The following is a 22,144-nucleotide window of genomic DNA, read 5'->3' as shown; positions in this document are numbered from 1 at the left end:
AATAAATGATATTATGTGTGATAATACCCTTATTAATTATTATATAGTTATTCCATTCGCTAAAGTTATTTGGAAGAAATATACATACATAGATACTATATGTTTGTTACTATGCTATAGCTATAATATTATTCACAACCAGCTTTCCGCCCGCGGCTTCGCCCGCGTTTTCAAAGAAAAACTCGCATAGATCCCGTTCCCGTGGGATTTCCGGGATAAAACCTATCCTATGTGTTAAACCAAGTTACCCTCTATATGTGTTCTTAATTTCATTGTAATCGGTTCAGTAGTATTTGCGTGAAAGAGTAACAAACACACACATACACATCCATCCTCACAAACTTTCGCATCACTACATACCTAATATAAAACAAAGTCGCTTTCTCTGACCCTATTTCCCTATGTCTCTTTGTATGCTTAAATCTTTAAAACGACGCAACGGATTTTGATGCGGTTTTTTTTTATAGATAGAGTGATTCAAGAGGAAGGTTTTAGTATACGTTTATAATTTATTATGTTTTAGACAAAGCGGTCGAAGCTGCGGGCGGTAAGCTAGTTTATAATATTAGTAAAGTAGGATAGGATAGGATTCATAATATGAATTATTCGCGATTATGGTCGATTTAAGTTATACAAAAATTACATTGAATTTGGCTTAAATTATTTGAAGGTGGTTGTTTATTGTCTCATGGACTATTAACAATATGGACGATTAGGTTAGGTTAGTGCGTATTCAAAAAATAAAACAAATAGAGCTAATTTAAGTACGTTTATTTATCAATTTGTCAATTTTTTTGCTATTTTTTCCATATTCGCCACTTTCTCTTCATAGTCTTATCTTCTGCCATAACAAAGGAATTTCTTGCCTGGAAATTTTGAAAAATATTTATTTATAGTTCTAGGATGATAGATAAATCCAATTTTTTTTTATGACAAACATTTACTTGCATTCTGAATATTACCATAAGTACATTAATCTCTAGTATTTGATAGTTGAAAGATCAGCTTCATTTAAAATAGCATTATAATCACGCTATACACTTATCAAAACCTCACCTCTTTAGGGTGCAGTATTTCTATAATGGGGCCCTTATATTTGCATGGTATACAGTATTTAGGGCAGGTGTTCTTCCGCTTGCAGCCGGTCGCCAGTGTCCACATGATGAGGAGCAGGAGAATGAATAGGAATTTCTTTGAGGACATGGTTTGATGGTGTTACTGTAAAATAGATAGATTGAAAGAAATAAGGATAATGTTTATTTTAATGCAATGAAACATGGAAACAGATAGGTAGGTAACAGATTGCAAATTCGATGCATTTTGTACATAAAACATTCACTATAAAAAATAAGACATTTGTGGTTTTACATTAAAGAAATAAAAGCAGGACTAAGTAGGTAGTTTAAAAATCCAAAAACTTTGGAATTTTCGTAGTGTTTTAAAAATATTACTTAAAACTTCACTGCGCACCACACATTTTATTACCGTTCGTAACGTACGTGTAGCGTTCTGAAAAAAATGTTATCCCTGTCTAAAAATAACCTTTATGTTTTGCTTGGCTCTAGCTTTCGGTCCCCCAAACTGATTGCAGGGTCTGCACTCACTGCTGAGACAATGCTTGCGTCTCCTACAGGCGCTCGTCGCCTCCATCACCGATAGCGCGATGTGAATGAACACCAGCACGAATTCGTTTATGAACGGCATTTTTGCTGTAGAGAAATAATATTTAAAATCTGTCTTTCAATACGAATTGTAAAAGAAAAAGTAGATAAGATTTCGTTAAAAATAATTTAATATAATCGTAAATTTTGGATATTAGTAAAGTTTATGAATGTTGCGATGAAAAAAAAATTCTTTAAGGGGTGATGTAGAATAAAATTAGGTGTAGGTACGTTTGTTTAGCATATGGTGTGTAATTCTTGTAATTACGCTAAATAAAACACTAGGTTATGTATTAAATGTTGGCCTATACATAAAGAGCAATCAAGTTTTTTACACCTAAATACCAATTAAAAATCTTACAATCAATCTATTAGGTATCAGAAACGCAATAACCGTATTAGGTAACTTTTTAGCTTAGCTTAGGTATATACCTTATTTCTTACACGTAGCATTAGAGTCAGTACAGTCGTTGTAGCGGACCCTCGTGCAGGCAAAGCAGGACTCCAGGTACGACAGCAGCAGCGTCACAAGCAGCACCACAACCTCTTGGAACAACTCTGTTTCCATGCCACTGTACAGGAAATTGTATTGCATAGATCTTTGATAATTTATTTATTTTCTACCTACTTATTCAGAAGTGGAGATACCTACGGATGGATGAGGAAAGTGTTTTTCGTCAAATAATAAACGTCGGATAAGTTGTATGAATGAATTACTAGCTGACTATCTTACCGCCCGCGGCTTCGCCCGCGTTTTCAAAGAAAAACTCGCATAGTTCCCGTTCCCGTGGGATTTCCGGGATAAAATCTATCTTATATGTTAATTCAAGTTACCCTCTATATTTGTGCTAAATTTCAATGTAATCGGTTCAGCAGTATTTGCGTGAAAGAGTAACAAACACACACACACAACCCTTCACAAACTTTCGCATTTATAATATTATAATAGGATAATGTAGAAATATAGTTTCAACTAATAATAATCAGAACAATCGGTTCACTTTGAGCTTAAAGTTTGATAGTAGGGGAGCCCAGGATGCTAAATGTGGATTTACTCGAGCGTCACGGGAACCTATTAGAATTGGTAGATTAGACCATAGCGAGAAAAAAAGGTCCTATAATGTTTTCACTTTTAGCGGTGGGGAAGGGTTTTTTGATTTTTTTTTAATTTAAAAAAGAAAAAAATTGGCTTGGAAATACTCAAGCGCGTTAGATATTAATATTTTGCATGCTCCAGGACGTCACTGAAAAATAGTATACGTTAATCTGACGATTTAAGTGGCGATTTAATCGCTATGAAGAAAGGGTAAAAAATTAAAGTAATATTATTCGAGCGCGTCAGATTAATATATGGGGGGGTTAATTACAATATAAGAAGTCCCCATTTCGCTAATCTGACGATTCGAGCTCAACCTTAGGGAATTATGGATTATTCAAATTTTCCAGCGGGGCCCCTGAGCGCACCCACCAACCATAACTGCTCATATTGACTAGAGGTACTAATGAATAGCTAAGGTACCGTCCCTTATAGTAATCTGACGCGCTCGAGTAAATCCCAAAATCCCCTCTTGGGCTCCCCTACTATGAGTGATATGACAATTTGAAAGGCACACCTACGTAATGTAGAGTCGTTGTTGAGGTTAGTTGCTTTTTTTAATAAGTATTAGTAATATAATAGTAATTCCAAATATTTTTAGTACAACAGTAGGTACGTAGATATATTTCAATATATAAATTACCACTATCGTTTACAAGGCGGTTTGTTCGGATTGCAGGTGACCACCTTCTTGCCGCCACACGCGCTCACCGCTCGTAGCACCGATAGCAGCAGGACAACCAGCAGTCGACAATATATCATTATATGGCCATTGTTTCTGTTTGCAATATAGATTTACACTGAATTATTTGTGTTTTATTTAAACAAGCTATTCGGCTTCACCACTCTAACTCACAGGCATAGTAGCCTAATGCAAACGGAACAAAATTTAATACTGTTTTCTATTCCTGGGTGATAATTAAGTGATGTAAATAACACGTTCTTCACTTTTATATAATTAGCTGTCCGCCATATCTTTGCTCGTGGTACGTATAATAAACCCTATACAATATACATAGCACTCGGGGATGACCTTCATATAGAACGGTGAAAGATTGTTTGAATTTGGTTCAGCAGTTTCTGAGATTACCGCGATCAAACAAACAAACATTATTCAGAAGTTAGTAGGTACTTATATTATTAGTATAGATGTATATGATTTTTGATGATAATATATTATCATTACGATGTGTGTGATATTTCTGCATAATTTAAAATATTGTATTTTAATAATTATGCATTTTAAAACTTTATTTTTGTCCGTAACTCAATCACGCCTAAACTACTGAACCAATTTTCATGAAATTTGGTATGCAGATATTTTGATACCCGAGAAAGGAGATAGGCTACTTTTTACCCCGGGACATAGGATAGGTTTTATCTCGGAAAAGTAACTTAATTTATACTATTAATTTTTATTTCCACCTAACAACATGATCAATATTCACTACATCAAGAAAAACATGCAACCTTTGATCGATTTATCAAAGCAAGCCTACCGCAGATGCTTCTAAAACAATATCTCAAAGTTGCACAAGGCTTACTCCTCTATCTCCTATATTGCCAGTTTTGTGCAATTTACATAACTCGCAAGCATAAAATTCAATTTCGAACCCGATTCTCGAGGAACCTTGCGGTGCACCAATATCTGGAAGCTGTAGTCTCAATGTTACATTTGAATTTCCGCAATCTCCGAGTGCCTGTAAAGAGAAAATTTGATAGAGTCTTTCCACCAGAATCTGCAACAAAATCTATTAGTTAATATCAGTTACAATATGTAAGAAAGCCTAAATTATGGTGGAATTTGACCCAAATCAAATAGTCTCTTGGAATAGGGACTTAAATTAGGGGAGTGTTGAAATGAAAAGATAATGATGATGTTTTAGACGTCGTTTAATGAATAATTATTATATTACAGACACGAGTTAGATGTAAAATATTTAAAAAATTAAAACCGAAAGTTTGTTTAAATGTGAAAAATATCAGCTTGATGATACGGTTTGACTAAACACACGCAGGATATTTTCTGAAGTTGAAATATATATAAATCTTTTCTATATAAGTATTATTTTATGTTCACGGTTTGAAAATCTCAATCCATAAAGGATGTGGAATATATCCAAATATTCAGTCGTTGAGTTTTATCTTGTCAATGAGTGATGATTTAAAAATTATACTCTACTTAGGACGTAGCTTCATCTATTGCGTTTTCAATTTTATCCATCTTCCTTGCTGAACATTACCTATTTGCGGTCAATAATTCTATATTGATGGTACTTCTCTGACGAGGATTTTTAAAGTGTAAGCCCGGAAAAATATTCCATAATTATAGATGGTTTTAGGAAGCTGTAGATTTTTCCACGAAATGTTATTAGTATATGTTTTCTTTACGTTACGTTCATAAGTATTATATCCAATATGTTTCTTGTTTTAAAGTTTCTATTCCCTATATGGTCCGCGTCGACACGGTGCTCTGCCGGAACAAGCTATTTTCTTCTTACAAGCGCTTCCAGTTGCAAGTATTGACATTAGAGTGAACAGAAATGTGTAAAAGAGAATCCAGTTTAGTTTTGCCATAGTGTCTGTAAAAGAAGAAATAAATTAGTTGTTTCAACAATGCTTACATAATAGTGGTTGGTATATAATTCTTCAGGTATTGAGCCCTAATTTAAAAAATAATAAACGAGCGTGAGCACACGTGTCAGAAGTGAAACTTCTTCGGCAAAAATCGTGACAGTATTGCCATGACGCGACCTTGAAATTTTTCTCTCAACGCGCATAAGAAGTTTCACTTTAAAAAGGTTTCTTCTGACAGTACGAAGGCTGATCGTCTACTTGTGTTGTAATGATATCAATCAGTGTAACAGAATGGTTTTCATTACACATTACTAATTTAATATTTAAAAAATTCTGTTAAATTTTACGAGCAATTCTTTATACAGCTCAAACTATTTACAATGCAATAATAATTATGAAAACCAAATAGTAGAGCATTATTTATTCTTCTTTTATCCCAATTAAATTAGCTTTAACCCAATCAATCTTATAATAATGTCCCCGCTTGTTGTATATCGTTTATGCTAAACACTCGATTTCAATTTGGAGCAAAAGATTTATGTGACAGAATTGTTTATCGCAACTTGTGATGTATGTATCAACTCCGATACAGTAACAATTATTCAATTCAACTCGATGGTTTACAGGTAGTACGCTAGAATCAAAAATAAGCAAAAATAGAAAGTTGGCAATGAGTTCTTGCTCATTTTACCTAGGTTGCTTTTAAGAGTTTTCTGGTAGGTATCTACAGTGTTATCAACCTACATTTGCTATATGGATGGAGTAGCTTAAAAATTTGTCAACTGATAGCCATAGGAAGAATCGTGTACCTATGTAAAAGAAATATGCTACAGATGTTGAAATGATGGAGAAATCAAAAAATAATGGAGAAATTCAACACTAAACGCTCTAACCAACCTTTATACACAAATCCTGATTCTGAACCAAAATTTCCTCATACGCAAAGGCTTATCTCCTACTTAGGTACCTATATATACTCACATAAATCACTTGCCACACGGCGCCGGCTTTCTACAGGCAATATAGACCTTGCGTGTGCAGCTATTGACCCCAGCGACCAGTGAGAGGAAAAATCCAATGAGCAGCAGGGCTTCGCGGAGGCCCATCGTTTAACCAGACACCATCGTCTGCAACAGACCTAGAGAACTGCCTACGGGAAGTTTTACTGTATAGGTTTAAAATTATACAACTACAATGGGCATGTAGTGTAGATACCATCGAAAATTTTAAATAGGAATGTTGTATACAACACAATTTTGTACTTAAATAATATTAATATCTATTGTGTCTCTACATAAAAAAATAGTAAAGATGCCGATGGTGAATAAAGTCCGGTGGTTTACGCTTTTGGATAATGTTAACTTTTCATTTTGGGTCAAATTCCATTTAGTTATATTTTGCAAAGGTTAAAAGGAAAAATTTATCAAAGATTTTCCTTTACTTTAATATTGTGCTTAGAAAATCTGGTACAGATAACATTCTACCAGTCAACATCGTACAGAAACCTAATGTTATTTTAACTATACTACAAAATATTTATATTCGTATTTAATTTATTGATATCTTTAAGTAAAGTTTTCATAGCATTATTTTCTGAATATAAACACATTTTTATACTTACTGGGCTATTTTTGTATTTTTTTCTTTTGTGACGGACTGAAATTTTGATTGTGTGTGATAGATGTCATCAGGATTCCAAAAGCTTTGAAAGTTTTTTCCTTTTGTAAAACGCGAATGAAGGTCCTAGTAGTAAAGGAGCAACTATAGAGTTTCTTCACGTTTCTTGCCGGCTCTTCTCTGTAGAAAGCATTATAGAAACTGCTTTCAGAAGGGTACCACCCTTGGTAAATCTACTAAAAAATTAAATACTATAATAATCTACTATTCGAATAAAAAATAAAAATTACCTGTGACCACCTCATACCAACCGCTACGAATGTTGTTGTATAAATCAATTAGGAATGACCTGTGAAGTCCTTAATCATGAAAATCAGTTCAGTATTATAGCTGCAGTGTAACAAACTAACATAATTCCGCATAACATCTTTCCAAAACATCTCCAAGGTCAAAGGTCATCCAAGCACCTTACGAATTCCACTACAAAACAATAACAACACTTTCCCAATTAACATCTGTTAATTATTAGAAGCTTAAGACTTTGTAACTACAAACATTCGTAAATTATATATTCGACCCTGACTTTGACCTACAATCTCTCATGACACGTGTATTTTATTCGTATGAAGCTTTTCTTTGAAATGCAGTTATTTAATATAAAGAAAATATATTTATTATGCTAAAATAAAGATAGTTAAGAAAAAATAAAGTCGAACATTGTATGTAGGCCAGCTATTCAGAAGTAACGAACTCAGATTTTAACTGAAGACATCGGTTCTATTAATTGTAATAGCGTTTTAAAAACAATACTTACTTATTTATTATGTGTCTTTTATTAACTATAAAAGGCTGGGTGCAATTCCCGGCTCAAGAAATTTTCATAATTGACTTATACAGTTTTAAAATTGTTAAGTTAGTTAAGGTTATTTATTAATACTTAATTAAGAAATATTAAAGTTCACGCAAGAACTACTTAGCGTATTTGAATAAAATAGACACATTTTATCATCAGTGACCCATAACAACATACCTATTCAGAATTATAGTTCCTAAATACCTTAATAAAAAGAATCAAATTCTTGAACTAAACTCGTATCATTAGTTATTGCGTGAAAGAGCAACAAATATCAAACATCCGGGTTTATTATAGAAAGCTACAAATAACATGAAATAGCGTTCAACATTCATAATATTAATTTTAGCATTATTGAGAAAAATTATTTTGTCACGCGGATCTGTAATCTGAACATCGGTATTTCGGGTGAAAAATTCGACAGCACTGAAAGTACACTTTCGAAGAAATAGGATTTGTTTTAAAACCACACAGTGGCATAATAATTAATTATTATGAAAATTAGGTTATTAGACGGTTTTTTGACCGTCTTAAAAAAAGGTGTTCGCAATTTATTTTACTAGTATAGATGTTACTCGATTACTAGTAAACATAATTTCGACTTTTGAAATGATACTTATTCAATTTTACAGCATTCAAAATATCAAAATATACTTTCCAGAAATATTTGCCTGATTTTATTAAACTGCATGTTTAATAAAATTAAAAGGAACCCTAAAGAATAATGATACTTAGAATCTGCGTGTAATAAAACTCTACATCTCTATTTTCAAGCTTAATCTAAACGGAAAAGCATATAATAAAAATAAAAGAGCATTAACTCGAATGAAATAAATACAATTAACATTTCGCCACTATAATCTAGCTAAATAAAACTTAGATTTCGTTATATCATCAGCTATGCATCTATAGCGGTTCTAAAAATAATATTGAGGAAGAGATTATTAATTTGAAATTCACTGCGGTGAGACGTGCGCGTGCGCTGTGCAACTCTAAAATATTTGGAACTAAATTTCCGCCCGCGGCTTCACCCGCTTTGTCTAAAGCCTAATAAATTATGTACTAAAACCTTCCTCTTGAATCACTCTATCTATTAAAAACCGCATCAAAATCCATTCTGTCATGACATAGGGACAGAGAAAGCGACTTTGTTTTATACTATGTAGTGATAACCTAAATCGGAATTCGTGATTTAGTGCCAAAAGTGTAAAAGAATGTTATAGTGTGGTGATTTTTGAGTGAATCATTTTACACGTTTTAGTGATGTGTTTCATTTGAGTGCAACTTGTGGAGGATCGAGTTAATGGTATGGAAATAAAATACTTTATAATTTAATTTTTATAAATCAATAGACTTGCTTAGTTTATTCATAAATTATTGTAACACTAAATTGTGTTTAACTTTAAATTGCATATTTACTTCAAGCTCTATCAAGAAGCTTTCATTAATTTTTGGTAGAGCTACTACTTATATATAAAAGTAGCTCTACCAAGTATAAAATACGATTAGGTAAGGATTTAAAATAAAGTTTGTTTGTTATTTTAAATCCTTAATCGTATTTTATAAAAAAAATATATATAAAATGCAAATGCATCGGTTTTAATCACAAAAAAAGAATGCGAGGAAAATTTCTCAAACTCTATGAAATTCACCAGATTAGCTTGTTGTGGTTTTATAGGCTTTCGTACAGTATATTACAATATATTTTAATTTTACTATTACGGATTGTAATACCCGTGGTCGAATTTATTTCTAATTTTACAACTCTCACTTGCATTTAGATAATATTAGACTATAACACTAACATAAGCATTAGACTTACAGGAGACTTTATAACGGATTTTAAACGCGATTTATTCACTTTACAGCGAACGTATTCACGGACAGACAGTTCTGCCCTGATAACAAAGAATGCAGTAATCGACATTTTTGGGATTTTTACTTTTTGCAAGAAATGGGATCCCAAGGGGTTTATTAACATGAAAAAAAAATAATTTCATAAAAAAAGTACCCGGAAGTATGTTTTTTAGCTAACGATTTTTGCAGTACTTACATGAAAACTATATCAATGATAAGAAAAAGCGCCGTATTAAACATGTGCTAAAAAATAATGCAGTTCTTGTTAAGATACCCTAAAACAAAGTGCAGTAATAGCCATTACTGTAGCATTTTATTCTAGTGTCTGTAGACCAATTGCTACGTCAAAACGCAGTTCTCCACATTACTGCATTTGTGTGTAGTAAAAGCACAGGTAAAAGTTCGCGAGATCGTAACCGTACGATACAGTGCTGCGTTTTGTTGAAGCAAATCTCTGCGTCGTCGTCGTTCGGTGAAGTGAGACGTGCGGCACGTGTGCTGCTCCTGCGCGCTGTTTGTTTTTTAAGTCATGTACATGTCAGTTTAACTGATGTTAAAATAAATGTTGTCTTAATAAAACTTAATTTTCTTCTACAAATTGTTTAATTTTAATATCGCCGCAGTAGGTTTCAACCGTAGAGTATTTTTTTTAAATCTGTGTAAAAGTGAGAAGATATTATGTGTACATCTACTTAGCCCCGGACATTAAAAACCTGTATCAAATACTAAAAAATAACGCAGTAATCAACATGCGCTAGAACATAATGCAGTAATGAGTGCAAGTACTGTATTTAGATTTAGTGTCCTGTGATTTTCACATGGCCTGATGCTTAACCTCAACGCAATAATACGCATTATTAATGGATATACTAATTTATGAAATATAAGATAATTATCTTTGTAAAGCTTGTATTTTTTCCAATTTTATTGATAGATTTCAAGGGCTATAAAATATAAACATCTTCCTCAAATATGTAAAAATGTCTTTCCCGCGTTTATCTCAAAACCGCCATTTTGCGATTACTGCATTTTTAGTTATCGCGGCAGAGTTTACTAAAAATGTTTTAATTCTAAATCTCTTCTGGTTAAATCTAACATGCAGTCAAAATTCCAATGCAAGCATCGCGATGAAACATACATTACTGAAACTTAACGATATATTTATCATCACGAGTCATAACACGTGGAGAGAACGATCTCAAATACCTATCTATACGTAATGAAGTACACAAATAAATAAAATCATTTAATTATCTCCTAAAAGGGTTTAAAATGTTACAAAGAATGTACAAACATTCATACTAATATTATAAATGCGAAAGTAACTCTGTCTGTCTGTCTGTTACTCAATCACGCCTTAACTACTGAACCAATTTGCATGAAATTTGGTATAGAGATATTTTAATACCTGAGAAAGGACATAGGATAGGTTTTAGCCCGGAAATCCTACGGGAACGGGATTTTCTTTGAAAACGCGGGCGAAGCTGCGGGCGGAAAGCTAGTAATAAATAAGGCAACATTAAATAGATAAACTATACCAAAAAGTGTTAATTAAAATAATTTATTCCTCTCTTGAATAATTATTGTCGACTGACGTGAAAAATGTTCGACAAAGGTCAATACAAAGCTCTCGACGCTTAATTACGGGCACGAAGCACGTGGTTCTTTATTAAATTCTACTTCTTGTGGGCGGTTTTGCAATTAACTTTGAACCTATTGTTATTATGTATTGTGCAAAGAATTAAAAGCCGCTTGAACCAGTTTTTCACTCGCTATGTATAAGCAGATATTAAGTCATAAAGTACGAATACTACCTACTAATTTGGTCTTTAGAGTAGTGAATATTTTACAATGTTTAAGGGGAGGTGTTATAAATTTAACACGTGAACAAAATGTGTCTGTGGCATAATAAATCTGTAACATAAAAAGCCTCATACAGTGACGATTTTTCCGAAGGCAGTATCTTAAAAAAAGCTTACTTTATCAATAACTAGCTTACCGCACGCGGCTTCATCCGCTTTGTCTAAATCCTAATAAATTATATACTAAAATCTTCCTCTTAAATCACTCTATCTATTAAAAAAAACCGCATCAAAATCCGTTGCGTAGTTTTAAAGATTTAAGCATACAAAGGGACATAGAGACAGAGAAAGCGACTTTGTTTTATACTGTGTAGTGATGTCTAAGTTTTCACAAAGTATGATAAGTAAAATGATTAAAATGTTTTTCATGTTCTACAGCTTCTCATGTTGTTTTGTAAGTAGAATTATTAAGTATATATTAAAAATTTTGTAAAAATCATATAATATGTTGTTTGAGCTTTTATACTGCAATAATTTCATTATTGTGAATATCACAAGTCACGAACAATATACTTAAAACGAGTTACAAATAATATAATGAAGCAAAGTTACAATAATACGAAACAAAAAGGAAAAAACAAAACATCAAACAAAAATACGTTTAAAATTTAAAAACAAAAGCTGCCAGCGACACCCGTCAAAACGAGTTCAGTTTTAACAAGAAATAAACATGTAAAATATACGTGAAATTTTTTATTTAATTTAATACATTAACAATTGTAATAAGAAGTGAAGAAAGGCTAGATATTGCCAGTTGGCACAGTTCATGCTGTGGATAGATACGTGTTGATTTCTGACAGTTTGACATCATCGGATGTCTTTTCGTGCCCGTCACTTGACTGTTTTAAACTGTGAAGGCAGTTTATGAACTTTCTTTCTAAAATCGAATAAAAAAATAATAAAAATATTTGCAAAACGGTAGATAGAGATGATAAGGAGATTATGGATATCTTTGTTACTATATTAGCTATGTATTTGTTAGGTTCGAAAAGCTGAAGATAAGCACATACACAGCACGATGGTGTGAGGTTATAATATACTAGCTTACCGCCCGCAGCTTAGCCCGCTTAGTCTAAAACCTAATAAATTATATACTAAAACCTTCCTCTTGAATCACTCTATCTATTAAAAAAAACCGCATCAAAATCCGTTGCGTAGTTTTAAAGATTTAAGCATACAAAGGGACATAGGGACAGAGAAAGCGACTATGTTTTATACTATTTATCTAGTGATAGTGATACCTGTCCACAGGGAAATGGTGCTCAATACAGTTAAAACCAGATAAACTAACTTAGCCATTATAATTTTTTAAGACCAGTCAATTGAGCAAGTAGATGAAAAAGTTCTAAACGCTCAAGATTTTTTTTAATTACAAGACAATTTTGAACCTATCATAAAATTTTTATATTACACATCACCTAACGTTATGCTATTATGTCTATTATTATGTACTTTACCTATATTATGTCGTATAGTTCACGAGTTAGATGCGGACAATACGCAGACACTGGCAAAGTTGTTCAATGGTGATATGACATTATCTGACCAACTGTCTGCACAGTGTGTTTACGTGGTTATAGAAACTATGTATTTATACTTATGCGTTTTTATATTTACTTATCTATTAGATCTAAAATTATATATGACATGACTTATCAGGTAGATAAAGTTGCTGATGTCAAGCATACTTTACGTGTATGAATTGTTAATTGTGAAATTTAAAGAGCGTAATATATTGGCAAGAGAAGTCGAGGACGACAACATATGCGCTGGGAAGATGAGCTTAAAATTACCGCGAGACCCAAATGGAGGAGAGTCGCCCAAGACCGGAAGCAATGGAAATTATTGGAGGAGGCCTTTGCCAGAAGGCACACTGAGTTGAGGGATATACTTTAGCGATGAAAACAATACAGCCAAAAAAATAATAGAAAAACCATTCTCACCCAGTCAAAAAGGCTAAATAAATAAATAAATAATATATTGCACTATGTAACAATCTTGTTTGCCTCAAACATAAGATGATTTTTCTGCAATTAATTTATGTGTGAAATTATAATTTATTTCATTTCACATTATACATAAATCTCTGGTGAAGATAAGTTGTCCAGTTGGAGGCTAATTAGATATCAAATGTTGACATTTTATTTTTACAAGCAAACCAGAATTCGCATTCTTTAGCAGTTGACCCAAATTTCCGAAGCTTTAACGCCTACCGGAAAGAAAATAAATAAATCAAAGTATTTCATGATTCACGTTCAAGCGTGAAGTATGAGATGAATCATTGTTCCCTTTGCTCTAAATATAATGCGTAATAAGTCTTACTTCCGTTCTCTTGCGTAAGTATTTTGAGTACTATAATAATAAATTGGCAAATCAGTCATTTATTCATTTAAAGAAGTAATATATTTTTAAGTGTTTTAACTTGTAAATAGAATAGTATTACTTGATGATAAGTAGGTGTTAGCTACACAATGTTTAATGTTTTATACCAACTTATTATTCTGTAGTTTATAATATTATGTACAATTTTACAATTATTCAAAAATCTTTATTTACTAAAAAAATAGCCATCGAAAATAAAATCCAAAGAATATTACGAATATCAATAAAGAAAAACAATTTTATTCAACAAGGTAACAAATATTTTGGTCTATATCGCTTCCTCTCTTCAATTCCAAGAAAAACATCAACACAGTCATTTCTGTAGATACATAACAAACTTTACGTAGAAAACTTTTGAAGTCAGTGCCCACAGTAAAATTAATCAATGTAACAAAGTATACAAATCCACAAAAATTAATAAGCATTTTCGCTTTTACATAATATATAATATGTAAAGTGGAAATATCTTTCACAATATAACAGAAGAAATAATGAAATTATCAGCATGATAAATAGGAGCTTGCTAATTATTGCTCGCTAATTGTCGCGGATTGAACTTGAAGGAAAACCTTTTATACATTTCCTCAGAATTGGTAATAGTATACTAGTAGACGTTATAATTAGTAGACCAGTCTGTAAAATAAAGGTAAAATATTATTCTTCACATTATATTCTGGAGAAACATTTTAAAAAGTGAAGCTAAGCGTAAAACTCTAGTTCAAATGTAATTTTCAAGTCCGTTTGTCTCAAGGTTAAAATTTCGTAGCGGCTCTACAAGCGTAGCGTAGGGCCTCTACGATATTTCGCAGCTCGCTACGCTCTTGACTCCCTCATTTAGTTGACTAACTTTAGGCACCTTTAGGTCTGTGATGAGTTTTAAATTCTTGTGTACTAAATGAGAAAAGCCTTACATTGTTTTTTTTTTTTTTTGTTTTCGTAACATTTTTAATATTGTAGAGGTATGTTTCATTGTTACTAAGAGAACTTTGTGTTTTAATGATAGAGCTTCTCTTTTAACTGTTATTATATTATTTTCATATAAACTACAGATTATTGATAATAAATCATATTTGCATTTCATTATTCAAAAAAATATATACATGTTTAATTATAATGTTACAAAAAAATATCTAAACATTCGTGATCAAGCCCATCAACCGCCAATTCGGGCGCAAAGGTGAAGAACAAACATACGTGCATAGGTGCCCAATGCGTTGCTGTTTCGAAAATAATTTATTACGTCAAATCGAGGTCAGATCTCACGCCGGCGCCGTGAAGTTGCCCCGATGCGCCGCGCATCCCGCCCGGAGCGAGCGAAGTTGGCCGCGGGCGAACACCGCTGCGCGCGCCTTACGTACCGTTTGATCTCAAGCCATCGCCTTGTAACAAAATAAAAAAGAATCGAGGCGTGTTCAACATCCAAAAATCAAGTAATTAGTCGAATAATCATGGAGAACGCGTGCCCACCGTGAAAAATGTGTGACGCGACACGCTTGGCTATTTATTGTAATGGACATAACAACGGATAGTCGTAATTTGTGTGTGTTGTGGTATAGATTGTGTGTGTGTGTTTCCTATTAATTATACCTTCCAACTACCTTGTAAGTATTTTAAATTATTTTTCCTTAAACATATGTAGGTACTTGCTCTAAGATCTCTATAATGCGAGCGTCGAAACGTAGAGCGTAGTATTTCATTTGTGTACTCGTATAAAGCTCTATTATTACAATGTGAAATAAATATAATGTTACTAACATCTAAGTTGTATTTAAAAGTTCCTTTTCAATAAACTCCAAAGTATATGAACAAATGAAATATTTCAATAATAACAATATTTTCCTAAAACTCTACATAGAGTACACATTCAAACTCTACATTCAATTTAAACTTGATATTAAGAAAGCTAGAGAAAGCTCTACAATGCATTTTAAAAAGTAATTTATTAAAACTATAAATAGCTCTATGATAGGCAATAAATATCATTACGCGTGATTAATGACTGCGATCGGACGTCACTAGTCTCCTAATTATCTTCTAATTGCACTTTTCTTGTAGCTGTGTACTTTTAAGTCTATAGTTACAGGCATTCTTGAGGTATAAGGGCACTATAGAAAGTGGAAAGTGCGATAGAGTTTTTTGCGAATTTTCATACCAATTTTGTATTGGTTTTCTTTGACTTCTTAATGTAGAGGTAGCTTAGAGCGTTGTTATAGCGACTTACGGTCATTATTATTTTAAAAATGATACCGAAATATCTGAAATAAATTATATACTGCATCTTTCATATAGCTATTTACCTTTTTCACATATGAAACGTTTTCACTTTTTATTGTTTCAAGGTGTAAAATAATAAGTTGCAACATTCCGACAAGTAGCTCTATCTTGATGTAACAAGATAGAGAAGCTTGTTTAAAAAACACATCTAAGGATAATAAAATCACAAATGAATTAAATATACACAACAATTAATACGTTCTTTGGAAAGCAATATGACCTAATTATGGTATTTCATGCTTCTGATTTAGTGAAAGTTACACTAGATATTAAAATGTATATTTTGATATAAGTGAACGAACTAACGTTGGCATAGTTACAGATGGGTCACTGAAAATCAGCGCTGCAACTATGTTGCAGTAAATACTGAAAGCTACTTATAAAAGTAGCTTTATTACGGTGTGCTTCCAGATATTTTTTTTTAATTATATTATATTCTACATTTATAATCGTGGCTTCAGATAAATGATCATTTCTTCGTAAAGGGATTCATGGCCTTAAAAAATAACAATATCAGAAAGCATAAAATCTTTAACCAATATTTGCAATTCATACAATACTTAATTGTTTTAATGTCTCGATTCATTTGTGACATTTTCGTAAGTTCTTATATCCTTCAGACCGCAGTACTTACATCAAGTAGTTCATGTAAAGGTGCTTTAATTAGGACCTAAATTCGGCAACAAAGAGGAGACATCATCATCATTAGCCACGGACCCTTAGAATTCAAAGTAATCCACGATCGAGCCTCGTAATAGGCTCTGTACGAAATCTCCTTAATGTCGGATTACTTATCGGTACCTCAGATTTAATCTACTTAAACCCTCTTTCAACTTAAACCCTCTTTTTTAACCGACTCCAAAAAAAGGAGGAGGCTATCAATTCGGCCGGTATGTTTTTTTTTATGTATGTACACCGATTACTCCGAGGTTTCTGAACCGATTTACGTGATTCTTTTTTTGTTCGATGCGGGATGGTGTCGAATTGGTCCCATAAAAATTTTATTCGGATAGGCCCAGTAGTTTTTATTTTATGAGCATTTTTGTCTGTACCTATTTGTAAATGTTGCAAGTGCAAGTTTGAAGTCGGTTGTTTTTAACGCAGTTATATAGACTTGTGATTTAACAAATATACCCTTGAAAATTTTATTAATGAATGCGGGGAAAAATACGTGGGAGGAACCATCTTAACTCGGACACTCTACCTACAATTTTGGAAAAATTGTAGTTCTATATATATTTCTCTATCTATATTTATTGGAATAACTTAAAGACTTACTGTATTTGAATAGTGACTTCTTCCTTATATTTTTGAGCCTGATGTTAACTAATAGCGTTCAGCTACTATTATGTCTTCTGTGCTAATAGTAAACAATATAATAATAACAACAGAAAACAGTTTAGTCGTTTTTGAGAGATCGAAATAAAAAATAAAAAGTTATTTTTTTTGCAATTTATTAAATTGTATGGATATGTTGAAGTAAATAACTCTTGCAATTTATAATAGACATAAGTTATTAAACCCAAAAAGTAAATTGTAATTATAATACTTAATCACCAACGGCTAATAAACCATTCGTATTACTTAACCACTTCCATAAAACCGCATTTCCATTTCACGTTGTTTACAATACTTGCAAATAATTAATAATGTTTTAAATACTAAAAAATATGATTAAACTCATGAAATTATTGTGTACCAAAATTATAAAGTTGAAGAGTTTGTTTGTTTGAACGTGCTAATCTCAAGAACTACTGGTCGGATTTGAAAAATTGTTTCGATGTTGGATAGCCCATTTATCGAGGAAGGCTATATATAGGCTATATATCATCACGCCAATTACTATTGCTTAAAAAACCTAAAAATATGATTAAACTCATGAAATTATTGTATTGTAACCAATCCTTGATAAGAGTACAAAGTTTGTATTTAATCAAAATTTGAATAGTCTAAAGGAATCGGTTGCATACAAACATACAGGTGAAGCTAATAAAAGCGTGTTAAAAACACTATCACTCTTTACAAAGTCGGTCAATAATTCCAATCAGCTCACTCGACGGCTCTCCAGGGTTTGCTCAAAAAGTGCAATAGAGCGCACGCAGTAACCGGGTCACGGGTTCATACGGGAGATAAACCGGGCCTGGCACGCCGCGTGTGCATCTTGGCTGAAACTGTATTTTTAAATGATTAATGTTGTTGAAAAGTAAAAAACAAGCTTGAAATAACTTAAATTTAAAAATTATTGTTATGCCGCCAATCCATAAATCTGTCCATTTTAAATAAGAAAAAAAGAGTTGATTATCTATAAAAATGTCGGTTGCATACAAAGAAACAAAACAGGTGAAGCTAATATAAGGCGAGTTGTTTAAATCGAAATATACAATAATATAGAGAGGTCATAAAGACAATAAGGAAATCTCAAAATTGTAAGTTTGATTTTCTACATAGACATTTAATAAATAATAAATAATGCAAAATTATTTTGAAGCTATTTATTATTGAAAAACACAAAAACAGGTTAATTTTAAATTTTACAAAATAAAGAATTGTATTCTCATTAATAATGACGTGTCCTTAATTTAAACAATTATATATACCTAAACAAATCAGTAGTTTGGTGGTATTTTTTTTAAATAAATATGTGTAATACGAAAATAGGTGAATTGGGAATCTTCCATCGATTAAAATACTTCATATTACGTATAGAATAATAAATATGGCCGTCAGGTGTTATTGGATAAATAAGGGGAAATTATTCAGTCGACAGAAGTTAGAAATGTAATAAATCACTTTGGAACCCATGAGGTTCGTAACGAAATGGCGAACGTGCGAAGAATTTATATCACTTTTATTTTTCTTTTATATATGTTATAGTCTTTGATGATGGTCCGTTAATTGTCCCATTATACATTTGTTGTAAAGGACTGTTCTATCGACATGATTATTAATTAAAGTGGTATAGATGTCGCAGTCATCTTATTGAATCTGCTGTTTGATTGAATGACTAGCGCGTTCATTGAATGACGACAAAGACTAGTCATTCAAACAAATAGCAGATTCAACCAGATGACGGTGACATGGACATGTATTTATTTGAATAGGTTTAAGAGTTTTTGGAATATTAAATTTTTGGTAGTTTTTAGTTAACACGGAAATAACAATAATAATAAACCATATTATTTACTTAAAACAACAATACCTAAATTATTTCACCTACCATAACAAAAACATAGCATATATCTTCGTAATTTTACATTAATTTACAACCACCTTGCACTAACAAGCAAATGCGTTTAAGTTAGTCGCAGTTAATTTCAAACTTAGCAGTGTTTTGGTGTGCTTGAAAGGGCAAAGTACTTGAGTACTGCAAGGTCACAAGTTTAAAGTACGTGTAATTATTATAACTACACTGTTTACTATTTCAACACGCCGGGTCATGCCCCGGGGGACGGGACACGCCGCGTTTTGTACCTTGTTATGGTTTGTATACTTCCGTGGTGTAAATATGATTTGGAATTAATATGTTTAAGTTACAAATGTTTTATGTTGCTAGTGTACTGAAAGATGAATATATTACATATTTTGGGCTTTATTAACATAAATATTTGGAGAAGTAAATCCTACTAATATTATAAATGCGAAAGTTTGTATGGATCTATGGATGTTTGTTACTCTTTCACGTAAAAACTACTGAACCGATTACAATGAAATTTAGCACACATATAGAGGGTAACTTGGATTAACATATAAGATAGTTTTTATCCCGGAAATCCCACGGGAACGGGAACTATGCGGGTTTTCCTTTGCAAACGCGGGCGAAGCCGCGGGCGGAAATCTAGTGTATGCATATAATATGAAAAAACTATACTAATATAAGTTGGCATATAATATTTAAAAGTGTTTTCTGCAACAACTCCTATTTCTCAAATTTCTACAGATTAACCCTATATTTTAAGTTTAGACTAGTGTGGTTTACATCTCTATTTCGCAGGTAATTCGTATGATGTCGCCGTTTGAAAACGGTGTCGTTAATTTACAAATTCTAGAGACGACATAATGTCATATTAGTTTTGCAGTATCGTTTACCATCCTTAAAGCTAACTCAATAGCTATTGCTGTAGGCACATGATATTAGAGAGTACAATCAATAAATACAATTTGTACAGTAAATAATTGAGGTTGGTTTGGGTAAGCTCAGCGTGGGCGGGAGCTTTCCAGACCTATTACGTTGTTTTATAGATAGTGGTGACAGCGTCACTGTGCTAAGTGTTAGTGGGTCGGTAAGACAGTTTCTAAGTGGCAGATAAAATTGTTAATTTTGAAAAATTATTGTGCTACGTTCTACTGGTGTAATAGGAAGAAATCTGCACGATTGGTTTTTATATGTTTTTATCAGTACATTAACAATCTAATTATTCTTTCAGGTAGGTAGGTATGAAAGGTTTACGCGCGTAATCCCTTGTGGGATATAGTGCAGAGGCATTTCACGCAGGTTTTGCTAACGATTTTCATAAAGGTCAAATAGGTGACCAGTAGCTTGTATCTTGTCAGATCGCGACATTATTTTTTAAGTGAAACTTCCTTAGGCGCGCTGTGAGTTAAATTTTAAGGCCATGCCATGCCATTACCGTCACGTCAGGGAGTAGACGATTTTGGTAGCTATCTTTTAATCTTGCCAAAGAAGTTTCACTTCTGACACGTGTTCTCGGCACACACGCTCTTTTTTTAATAAATAATTTAAAGTTGTAAAATTACTATCAATTTCGATACATCATAGTCGTGTAGAGTGTAAAGGTCTTTCACAACCCATTTGTTTTTCCTCATGTTTATAATATTTTCCATTCGTTAAAAAACATAACTCCAGTATTACACAACTAACGATTTCCTTTGTTCCGTAGTTTCGATCGCGACTTCGTTAGTGAAGCTTTTAAAACCCCTCTCATTTCCTGACAGGGAAACTATTTCCTCCCTGGCTTCGAAACACGTGTCGCAGTAGGTATGTCTTTTGTGTATGCGAACGAATAATTAATAAACATTATTAGAATACACGAGCAAACAAGAAGATACATTATTGAACAGGGACAAAACGAAAAATATGTAATACGCTAATGAAGCCTTTTTATTTGTGAAAGAATTTTCGAAATCGGTCCAGATGTTTACAAAGTTTTTTGGTGCAAATAAATAAGAAATCTTTCGTCTTTATAATAATACGTACAGATAACATACCCGTGATTTCTGAATCTTTTAGAAACTACAACTACAAGCAAAAGATTTATGCGTTCCCAAACTTGAGTAGAAGTAGGAATTTAAAACTTCGCTACCTTCCTGAATACGAGCCAAACTCGTAAATTTTGACCTTAAAATAACAAAGAATGATTCATCCATTGTCACTGTTGATTCACTAATTGATTGCTCACAAAAATAATTCTCTCAATAGCTTTTCCACTAAAAATAAATGTCTCGATATATCACGCTCTGCGTAAGCTATTTTTATTTGTATTGCACCATTGATATAAATAAGTTAAAAAGGGGAAATCTGATATAATAGACCATTTGCAGATGTGGTTAGTGCACTTTATACTTAGATTTAGAAAAGGTACATGGATAGAATATTATCCAAAAATAGTCCACGTTGCGTTCTTACTTAATGAGATTATAATTAATCAAAATAAAGAACATTGAAAAAAATAGGACTATCTTTGGGGTGAGACAGGTACCTATGGTGGGGTTGTAAGTGATTTTTGTTTCTTACATGACGTGGCAAAAGCCGTAAGATGTATAGTATAGTGAAGGGGGTACTTGCGTAAGTATTGACAGTAAATTGCACTTATAAAGCTCGCCGTCTAACTTAATTATTAGGATGCACACATTAAATTATTTATTAGGTATAATAAGTAATGTATCGCTACGACACACATCCTTGTGACGAGTATGGATAAGTAATACTAGGATGCACACATTCAAA

The 22,144-nt window shown here is 32.5% G+C and overlaps 1 protein-coding gene and 2 long non-coding RNA genes across 3 annotated transcripts in view; 1 reads left to right on the top strand and 2 right to left on the bottom strand.

Moving 5' to 3' along the window:
* Nucleotides 1–778: 778 nt before the first annotated feature.
* Nucleotides 779–3,530, bottom strand: LOC123703597. The gene is made up of 5 exons (XR_006753017.1): nucleotides 3,401–3,530; nucleotides 2,094–2,233; nucleotides 1,543–1,709; nucleotides 1,057–1,218; nucleotides 779–866 (listed from the first exon to the last, which is right to left on the bottom strand). It is a non-coding gene; the product is annotated as an uncharacterized LOC123703597 (long non-coding RNA).
* A 1,158-nt stretch (nucleotides 3,531–4,688) lies between these two features.
* Nucleotides 4,689–7,016, bottom strand: LOC123703599. Its single transcript, XR_006753019.1, has 3 exons — nucleotides 6,956–7,016; nucleotides 6,316–6,484; nucleotides 4,689–5,339 (listed from the first exon to the last, which is right to left on the bottom strand). It is a non-coding gene; the product is annotated as an uncharacterized LOC123703599 (long non-coding RNA).
* An 8,187-nt stretch (nucleotides 7,017–15,203) lies between these two features.
* LOC123703580 (muscle calcium channel subunit alpha-1-like) overlaps nucleotides 15,204–22,144 on the top strand; it is a 62,958-nt gene continuing 56,017 nt past the window's right edge. Inside the window, exon 1 of the mRNA XM_045651664.1 lies at nucleotides 15,204–15,506. The gene's annotated coding sequence lies outside the window, so the exon portion shown is untranslated. The remainder of the gene's footprint in view (nucleotides 15,507–22,144) is intronic.

Source organism: Colias croceus, chromosome 26, assembly GCF_905220415.1.
Source record: "Colias croceus chromosome 26, ilColCroc2.1".
NCBI lineage: Eukaryota > Metazoa > Arthropoda > Insecta > Lepidoptera > Pieridae > Colias > Colias croceus.
The sequence above is the reverse complement of the archived record's forward strand: the minus strand, read 5'-3'. Positions and strand labels throughout refer to the sequence as shown.